This window comes from Cyprinus carpio, chromosome A2 (assembly GCF_018340385.1).
Source record: "Cyprinus carpio isolate SPL01 chromosome A2, ASM1834038v1, whole genome shotgun sequence".
In the NCBI taxonomy this organism is placed as follows: Eukaryota; Metazoa; Chordata; class Actinopteri; order Cypriniformes; family Cyprinidae; genus Cyprinus; species Cyprinus carpio.
Genome location: NC_056573.1, coordinates 1,892,168 through 1,903,004, shown reverse-complemented (window position 1 = coordinate 1,903,004; position 10,837 = coordinate 1,892,168). Strand labels below are relative to the sequence as shown.

The 10,837-nt window shown below is 39.8% G+C and overlaps 1 pseudogene; it reads right to left on the bottom strand.

The window, feature by feature from the left end:
- Positions 1 to 4,649: 4,649 nt before the first annotated feature.
- LOC122147235 lies at positions 4,650 to 8,258 on the bottom strand (annotated as a pseudogene).
- Between the last annotated feature and the right edge of the window lie 2,579 nt (positions 8,259 to 10,837).

The following is a 10,837-nucleotide window of genomic DNA, read 5'->3' as shown; positions in this document are numbered from 1 at the left end:
ATTAGGACACACCTCTTAATTACCGAATTCTGGTGTTTCAATCAGACTCATTTCCACAGGTGTATAAAGTCAAGCACTAGCCATGCAGTCTGCATTTACAAACAGTAGTGTAAAACACTAATATCAGCACAAAAACTGTGCAGGAGCTTCATGGAAAGGGTTTTCAGTGGCAGTAGCTGCATGAAGCCACATTTTCACCAAATATAATACCAAGCGTCAAATGGAGTGAGTAATATACACACAGACACTGGACTCTGGAGCAGTGGAAACCTGTTTTATGGGGTGACCAATCACACAGTCTGATGGGCAACTCTTGGGTTTGGCGAATGGTAGCTGTCAGACTACACTGTGCTAACTGTAAAGGCGGGATAATGGTATGGGGCTGTTTTTGAAGGGTTGTGTTAGGACAATTGCTTCCAGTAAATGGAAATCTTAATGCTTCAGCACATCAAGACATTTTGGACAAGGCTGTGCTTCCAGTTTTGTGGGATCAGTTTGAAGTAGACCTTTTTTTAATCCAGTGACCCAGTGCACAAGGCAAGGTGCATAAGACATAGTTGGATCAGTCAGTCAGACCTACGATGTTAATGCTGTAGATGATTCTCATTCCTCTCCTGGGGAGAGAAGTTGAGCAGGGAATAGTCATCTGTTTGTCCCAAAATGTCTTTGTTCATGACTCGAGCCCAACCCACTCTTGGGACTTTGCTCCTATAAGCAAGATCTCATTAAGACTAAAGATTCAGGTTTATTAAACTAAAACATGTGATAAGGGCTGGTTTTTGAACATTTGGTAAACTGTGAAAATCTTGAATTACGTTGGTCCAGAATAGAAGCGAGGAGACACAGGAGGAAAGTTAAATATCAGAGTGAATTAGACAGAAAAGAAAATACACACAAATCTAAATCCAAACACTGATAAACAACGATGTCCTTCCTGAAAGAGATCAGTCCGTTGATGAAGAACCATTTTCTCTCAGGAATGATGTTTTATCGAGACACACAGAACAGATCACAGCTGAAATACAACAGGTGTGCTATTACTTTGATAATAGTCTCTCATCTTTTATTCTTTTATGACATTATGGTATTTAGGTGCAAATTCATCAGTGAGACTAAGTAGCAAGTAACAGGAATAGATTAAAAACTTGTCACTTTTTACTGTTTGACTTCATGAGCATTTTTGTTCACTCATGTATTATATTAGAATTAGATAAACAACTCTTATCCTGAATCTTATTTTTGTTAAGCAATAGTCTGATTTTATGGTTACACAGGACAACATACAGTATTGTCCTTTTATGATTTATCTGGGCCCGGTTCCCCAAAACGTTTTTATCGCTAAGTAGTTCTTAACCTATTCCTTTAACCTTTCTCTTAACGTTATGGCACGATTCCCGACACGTTCTTACGCTAAGTATATCTTCTGTAAGTCACACTTTCGTAAGGTTGGTCTGGACCATTCGTAAGCCTCTCTCTTAGCGTTGTTTGAGCTCAAGATGCTAGTCGCCGCCACTGTGCAGCAGTCTTTAGAATTCAGCGCAGCGCAGTACAAGTCAAACTATGGTATGTTGACAATGTTGTGGCTAAACAATGATTTTATGTTATGGACATTTTAAGACTCATAATAAAATATGTTCGCAATGGATACAGGCCTATTTATGAAGTTGACTTTATTTTGTATCAGAACTAATATGGTGGTAATTAGCCTAGGCTATTTCCTAATGTCATTAAAGCGGTTTTAAATTGGCAGTCACTTTTGATAATTAAAATCTGGCAAACAACTTGGCTCTAAATGGCTAAGATCTAAAAATGGGTAAGCATGGTGGTGTCCAGTAAGCGACCAACTATGGCAGCGATCCAACGTGTCCTGCGCCGGCCGCGGGAGCTGTTTATTCCATGTCAATTTTTTTATTCGGCAAAACTTAAGCCCTTTTGACATTTTGCCTGACGCCATGGCTATATTAAAAAAATTTCGCCCTCCCAATTTCGCCTCGACCTTCTCAGACCTGCACTTGCCAGGCTAACGCGGCGGAATTTTGCTTTAAGCCCTGAAGTCCAGCTGCTCGCAGCACTAAGGTTTTTTGCTACAGGGAGCTTCATCGAGGTCGTGGGAGAGGGCTACGGCCTAACCAAGACCTTGGTGTGGAGGTGCCGTCCACACGGTCACCAACGCCCTTCTGCGCCATGCCGGGGATTACATCGGGGAATTCTGATTGTAAAGTACCTTACCATTAATATAAAAGTGTATTACATAATTTTTAGAAGATTTTTAAACCCATGTCAAGTAGCGGCACAAGTGGCACAACGGGATAAGGAGGGTGGATGATTAGCGAGGGAGACCCGGTTCGTCTAACCGTCACAACATATCGTGTGAACATATTACTGACAATTTGATAATTTAATTAATAGTCTATATTTTCACGGATAACTTAAACTATGTTTAAAATAAATGTTACTGGAATAATTTGAGGAATGTTTCATTTGCATAGAACGTGTTGTCTTTCTTAACGCCATAATGCACCTTAGCGTGAAGTGGAAAATCGATTCCTGAGCAATCGATGCCAACTAATTTAGCACCTTCACTTGGGACAGCTTCTTTTTAAGTTGAAAATCGATTCCTGAGCAATCGATAAGCTTCCTAAGGGACACTTCGGGGAACACACTTAGGAACTAAAACAACTTTGGTAAGATATATCTTTCGAGTCTTCTTAGCGCGCTAAGAGTGAGCGTTATCGGGGAACCGGGCCCTGATTCTTATTTCGTTAGATTTTAGTGTTATAGGGGAAACTATAATGAGGTGCTTGATTTGTGTTCTGGAGATCTGCACAGAGGAGGAATAAAACTCTCACATTTGTCCATCAAGTGGGTAAAAGCTTTATTTATATCAGCCAGAGAACAGAAATAACACACTGAAAAATATGATTACAAATATTGTTTTAATAAAAACATTATTTATCGATCATTATTATTAATAATTAATATATATTATAAACTAAATGAGTGATTTCCATCAACACAAACAGAGGTTGAGAAAAGCACAGAAACACACACACACACACACACACACACACACACACTGATCTTACTGTCTGCATGAGGATTTATTACACACATTTATTCTGACTATATTTCACTGACAGAAGTTCAGCAGCAGTATTAATGTCATGAAGAGACTCTATAACATCTAACTGTTACTGATTCATCATGCAGCTCAAAGCATTATGGGTAGAATCTCTCGTCAGTATATTGTGATTCATCAACACAGTTTCACTGATGATCCATAAAAAACAGTAAACACTGATGACTTTTGATGATTGAATGTGGTCTGGACTGTGTGGATGAGGCTCATTGTGTCAGAGACGCTGTAGAAGGACAGAGTTCCTGCACTGTGATCCACAAACACTCCTATTCTACTGCTGATGGACTCTACAGGGAGTGCAGTCTTTATCTTATTGTGTCTGAATGAGTAACTGGAGGAAGAGCAGCGCAAACTCCAGGACTGATCATTATATCCAAACAAACACTCATTACCCCGTCCCTTCCTGCTGATGCGCTTATATGACACTGATATATCCACTTCATCTCCACTCCACTCAATCTCCCAGTAACAGCGTCCACACACACTCTCTCTACACAACACCTGAAGATTAAGTCCATCAAATCTGTCTGGATGATCAGGATACGGCTGATCTGTGACAGTGACCGTAATCACTCTGTTGCTCTCAGACAGATGGAGGTGTTTATTCACTGTGTTCAGATCCAGAGTGAGCTGATGGGAATCTGATGGAGATAAAACACATCAGAATCAGGAATTATGAATCTGTTTGATCTTTTCATGTATCTGAACTCTTCATGTTCAGTGTATCATCAGTGTCTCAGTACAGATGAACAGATATCTGTGCACATCATCATTTACATCATCAGTTATAAAACTCTTCTTTATAATTCTACAGGAAGAACATGAACACACTCACACTTGTTTTCTTACTGACTTACATTGTAGGAAGTCATTCCAGGTCGAGTGATCAATGTTGGTGAGTGTGACTGTGGAAATCAACAGACATGAACAGTGAGATTCTCATGATTATTGTTGTTTTTGGCGGCCTGTTTTAATTTTAGTCTTAGTCTAGTCTTTGTCCAAGGCTTCTTATTTGAAGTATGTTTTATTTTTATTGTATAAAATTGAATTAGAATTAATTTAGATATTAATTATACACTATGTGCTTAAAGTTGTCTTGTGTTTGATGCGAAATACAGCCAGTAGTTTAAGATTGTTTTAAGTTTATACATAAAGAAATGATTTATTCATCAACTCATTCATCACAACGAAAATGAAGAGATATTTTAGCATAGTTTTTATTTTGTAAACCACATTTAGTCTCCTTTTTATTCGTCAACGATATTGCATTATACATTTAATTATAGTCATCGTCACATGACCAGCATTTGATTTAATTCTCGTTTTCGTCACGATAAAGGTTCGTTGATGACGATATTTAGTCATAATTTTCGTTGACGAAAGCAACATTACTCATGATCCTGCATCATTCCGAAGACATTTCTAATATGATGTTTTCCACGATATGAGATGATGATGGACTGGTTTCTGATAGCAGATGAATCTCCAGCACTTTACCTCTGTCTGAGATCTTCTTGAGCTCCTCTTTGCAGAAATCCTCCAGTTTGTCTCTCAGCTGATGGACAGATTCTCTCAGAGCATCAGAAGAGAAGAGAGAACTGAAGAGATCATCATTTCCGTCTGTAGATTCAGGAGGTGCTGAGAGAGACTGGAAACTCTACAGAAAACACAAATCATCAGCTCCACACTTCATCCAATAACCTGCAGTAACATCAGATTTGATTGATCTTTGTCTGTGGGACTGTTTGGACAGATGCACAGTGAATATATTGTCAGAGAATATTTTAAAGGATGGGTAAATTGAGCTGTACACGAATATAAGTGCAACATAATCTGAACTACTAGACACTGAAACTTCACAAGGACCTTTAAGACATGGTCAGGTTTTGTTTGGTTTCAGTACGCTGAAGCATTGTTCAGTCACTCCAGGATTTCATGAAACATTTAAACAAAATCAAGGAAACACATATTATTAGCATCAGCTTGCATTTTTGTCTTTCTATAATTTTTCCAAACAAAATTATATTATTCAGAGAGGGAAGCTATATTAGCAAATAAAAATCCATAACTGAAAGTCCAAACAAATTAATCAAAATGTGTGGAAGTCTGGTGCTGCTGAATGACAGTGATTTGTGCTGCAAAGCAGAGATGGACCGACCATATGGAGCACTTATACAAGTGATTTAAAGGGAAAGAAATGTTCTGATATTAGACTCATTTGAGCAAGATTTCCAGAGCTGAAAGCCATTCATTTCTTTCAAAAGAAGATGATCAGATGAGAGTCTGACTGGTGATTATATACAAACCTGATTCCAAAAAAGTTGGGACACTGTACAAATTGTGAATATAAACAGAGTGCAATGATGTGGCATCCCCTCTTCTTTTTATAACAGTCTGCAAACATCTGGGGACTGAGGAGACAGGTTGCTCTAGTTTAGGAATAGGAATGGTGTCCCATTCTTGTCTAGATACAGGCTTGTAGTTGCTCAACTGTCTTAGGTCTTCTTTGTCGCATCTTCCTCTTTATGATGTTGCAAATGTTTTCTATGGGTGAAAGATCTGGACTGCAGGCTGGCCATTTCAGTACCCGGATCCTTCTTCTACGCAGCCATGATGTTGTAATTGATGCAGTATGTGGTCTATCATTGTCATGTTGGAAAGTGCCAGGACTTCCCTGAAAGAGATGACGTCTGGATGGGAGCATATGTTGTTCTAGAACATGGATATACCTTTCAGCATTGATGGTGCCTTTCCAGATGTGTAAGCTGTCCATGCCACACGCACTCATGCAACCCCAAGTTTTAGCCGGCAACGGCGAATGGAACGGTGAATTGTGTTCACTGACAATGTTTTTCTGGAAGTATTCCTCAGCCCATGTTGGGATTTCCATTACAGTAGCATTCCAGTATGTGATGCAGTGCCGTCTAAGGGCCCGAAGATCATGGGCATCCAGTATCGTTTTCTTACGCACAGAGATTGTTCCAGATTCTCTGAATCTTTGGATGATATTATGCACTGCAGATGATGATAACTTCAAAACTCTTTGCCATTTTTCTCTGAGATTGATTCTGATATTGCTCAACTATTTTTCGCCGCAACATTGGGGGAATTGGTGATCCTCTGCCCATCTTGACTTCTGAGAGACACTGCCACTCTGAGAGGCTGTTTTTATACCCGATCATGTTGCCAATTGACCTAATAAGTTGCAAATTGGTACTCCAGCTGTTCCTTATATGTACATTTAACTTTTCCGGCCTCTTATTGTTACCTGTCCCAACTTTTTTTGGAATGTGTAGCTCTCATGAAATACAAAATGAGCCAATATTTGGCATGACATTTCAAAATGTCTCACTTTCAACATTTGATATGTTATCTATATTCTACTTTGAATAAAATAAAAGTTTATGAGATTTGTAAATTATTATACTTACTCCATTCCTTTTTTACTCACAATTTGAAAAGTTTTTTGGAATCGGGTTTGTAATAAGACAATCATGAAATGTTTCTCTGAGTCTCTGTCACAGCAGGATCTGCTCAACTCCACTCTGACCCTGTTCTTCTAGATCTGTGTTACCTGCAGGAACTGGATGTGATCCTGTGTGTGTGAAAGCTGCTCCAGCTCAGCGCTCTCTCTCCTCCTCAGATCATTGATCTCCTGCTCCAGTTGCTCCAGTTGTTCTTCAGCTCGACTCACTGCAGTCTTTTTCGTGATCTGTGATCAGTCGTATCAGCTCAGAGCGGCTTCTCTCAATGGAGCGGATGAGCTCAGTAAAGATCCTCTCACTGTCCTCCACTGCTGTCTGTGCAGAGCGCTGTTAGGACACACAGTGATTCAGCTTCAGTGAGTCTGAACTGAGAGGGAGACAAACTTCTCTTCTTCTCCAGACTCACCTTATGAGACTCCACAGTCTCTCTCAGCTGCTGGAGATCTTTCTCTCTCTGCTGGATTTTCTGCTTGAACTACTTCTGCATCTCCTTCAGCTGCTTCTGTGGGACAAACAGATGATAGTGAATCTCACAGAAATCTACTGGCTCTAAATCATCATGAACAGATGAATCCCGGAAAAGTGGAGCTGATAACTAACTGTCACAACACTGTGTTGTTAGTACACATGAAGACAATGATGAAGGTTACAGTCTTTAATAAATCCACAGGCAAGATTTACAAACAGAGAGAACAGCTACAACACATCTACACACGGAAGAGACCCGACAGTTATGATTGGAAACAAACAAACTAAAGTACTAAATCAAACGAGGCTAATAAACCACACACACCTGAACTAAATGATGAAATCAAATCACTAACCATGAGAATGAAAATGGTGCAGACTGAAAACAAGGTACAAACTCTGTGAATATGTGACAGCTCCATTATTTTTTGTTGCTTAATCAAAGCCTATTTTGTATGAAAGATTGTGTTGATGAAGGTTTATGGTGCTTTTTCAGCAAACAGTGAAACTCTTCTTGCAGCTGCTGTTCATTTCTGCTGTCGTGTGAATACTGTAAGCTGTTCATAATGTGCCAATAATAAACACGAGTGTCAGCAATATTTCATCAGTGTCTAGTGTTAAATACCTGTTTCTCTGTCCTCTGTGCTGCAGCTGATACAGTTTCATGGTTTTTATGTTCATCCATACACAGCACACATATACATTTCTGATCAGTGCGACAGAAAAACCTCAAGGAGCTTCTCATGTTTCTGGCAGATCATCTCCTGCAGTCGTCCAGTGGCTTCAATCAAACTGTGTTTCTTTCCTTTAAATAAGCTCTCATGTTGTTGATTCTGACAGTAAGAGTTCAGACACAGCAGACAGGACTTGACAGGCTTTTTATTTTCTTCCAGTACAGACGTCACACTGCACATCTCCAGCTTCTGCGTCACAGTCAGCAGAGAGTCTGGTCTTTTTTCAGTTTTCTCCACCACTTCAGCAAACACCACATTCTTAAGTTTCTAGGGTCTCGGACTGAAGGTCTGTCTGCACTGAGGGCAGCTGTAGACTCTCTTCTGATCCTCCTGATCCCAGCAGTCTGTAATACATCTCTTACAGTAACTGTGTCCACACTGGATGGTCACTGGATCCTTCAGGAGATCCAGACACACTGCACACATGAACTCATCCTGAGAAACTCTGGCTTCTGCCATTTTACTGCAAGAATACAGAGACACAAACACACAACAGCTGAACAACACTTCTGTTTCTCTTTCCTTAAAATCATGTGATTCCTGTTTCCTGGGTCTGTGTTTGAGTGACGTGTAAAACAGGTGTGTCTGTGAGTCTGTAACGCAGGTTCCTCATTCCTGCTTAGTTGTTATTAAAAGTAAACACAAAGACTTTGACTAGTTGAATCAGGTGCGTTTAATCAGAGAACTAAACTGAACTCTGTGGGAAAGTGACTCTCCTGGACGAGGAATGGGGAACCCTGATGATGAAATGTCTACTAGTTGTCAGTCTCAGACCAACACAAGAGAAGCACGACAACAGCCTTAAAACCTACTCTTAAACTATATCTCCAATTACTACACTTGTACTGCAGGACAGAAAACTGTGTTCAGATTTACAGCTCCTTCTTGAATCTTCATCCGGCTGGCAGGAGCCTCCCCTGATGGGTCACCTGACCTGCAGTGTCATGAGCTTACACAAAGGGGTGCTTGTGCTTGTCTCTAATTGCACCGCGAGGATCGAGGAGTGAGGAGGAGGCTTCCTGAGGAACTATGAGCGAGGATACACAGGTGTATCCTTTAAAGAAGTGTTTTTCATTGAAAAACCTGACGCACATATAAATTCTCCTCCCCCTTGTTGTAATCATTTTAATTTATATTTTCTCTTTTCAGTTTAAATAAACCATACATGTCATATATTTCAAACAGGGCATCTTGCTTTATTAAAGAGCAGGTCATATGAGTCACTTCCTGTTTGTTGCTGCCGTGTGTCTTGAGTTTGAGCTCTGTCCACGCTAATTCTTTATCTTCTATTTTTTTAAATCTTAAAATCTATTTTTATACACCACCATTTTCATTTCTATAACATGTGAAATATATCCTCTATCGTATTCTACAACAAAAACAATCAGAGCGCCTTGTTATCACTAGTTTTATTTTGATTTCCCGAGTCCACTATTAGTTTATAACCCGTTAGCATCGCTAATCCTGCGTGCATTGCTAATACTCTATTCACAGACATTACTATTGTTTTATGCTGCGTTCAAGTCCTCCTGGGAAGTTCGTACTTACGAGTTGACAAGTCGTAATTACGATGTCGGGTGCGTTCAAATCAGTCGGCACAAGATGGCGGTGTACCTTCTTTTAATAAATTACAAGAAAATACAACCAGGTTTGTTAACTCTGCTTATAGAAAATGAAGAGTAAAGAATTTGCATCAGGTGTGTTTTGTGTTTTTTATTTTTTTAAATAATTTATGAAGCCACTTTAATCTGTATCGCATAAAAAAAAATATTAATTGTTATATTGCAATCCTATCTATCTATTGCTGTCTATCAATTCCAATTAAAAAATTTCCGTCAACAACAGACGTTGTATCCATCGATCCATTGATTCTGTCATGTTTCTCATTGACACGCCCCCAACTCGGAAACTCTGAGCTTAAAGAAAATTCAGAGTTTCCCACTCATAATTACGACTTTATGGTGGCATTCATGTGCGTTTAACTACGATGTATCCAACATGACTTGAACGCACCATTACTCACTGTTACTTGCTATAATGGTGGATATATGTCTACCTTTGAGTGCAGGTGAGGACACGTTCGAGCTCCATTCAGTGCAGCTCCAGCTGGGGGCTGTGGAGAAGCAGATTCGGGTCCTGGAGCAGAGGCAGGCCCAGCTGAGGGAGCGGAGAGCCACGCTGGAAACCTCCCGGGCTGACCGCTCACAAGTCCGTGGTAAGTATACAGTGTGCTGCTAACAGTCCCCACCACCTCCATCCCGTGTGTTTCTCTGCACAGGCCTGATGCACCCAGGACGCAATCTGCCCCAGATGTCCTTCACTCCAGCGCCTACATTTAATGTAGGATCTAGAAAAAATCTTATCGTGATTAAACCCAGAAAAATGTAAAATGAACAAAAAATGATTTTTAAAGTTTGGGCTCATAAACATTAGATCACTCACACACCCAAAGGAGTTATTGTAAATGAAGTGATCACAGATAATAGTTTTGATGTACTCTGCTTGACTGAAACCTGGCTAAAACCAAATGATTATATTGGTCTAAATGTGTCTACTCTACCAAACTACTGTTACAAATGATGCTTTAGGACTTGCGTTTACTGACTTAATAAACTCTTTTTTTTCACCAGGCCCACTCATCGTTTTAATTATACGCTAGATTTAATTTTTACATTTACATTTAATAATTTAGCAGACGCTTTTATCCAAAGCGACTTACAAATAAGAAACAATAGTAGCCATCAAACCAATGAGAGAACAACAACAGTATACAAGTGTCATGACAAGTCCCTCAGTTTAGTCTAGCACAGAACTTGTAGCAACTGCTTGCTATCAAGGTAGATTTTTTTTTTGAAGATGAGTAAAAGACTCAGCTGTTCGATTTTGAGATTGGGAGGTCATTCCACCAGCCAGGCACAGTCTAGGAAAAGGTCTGTGATAGTGATTTTGAATCCTCTTTGGGATGGCACCACTAGGCACCGTTCACTTGCTGAATGCAAGCTTCTGGAGGG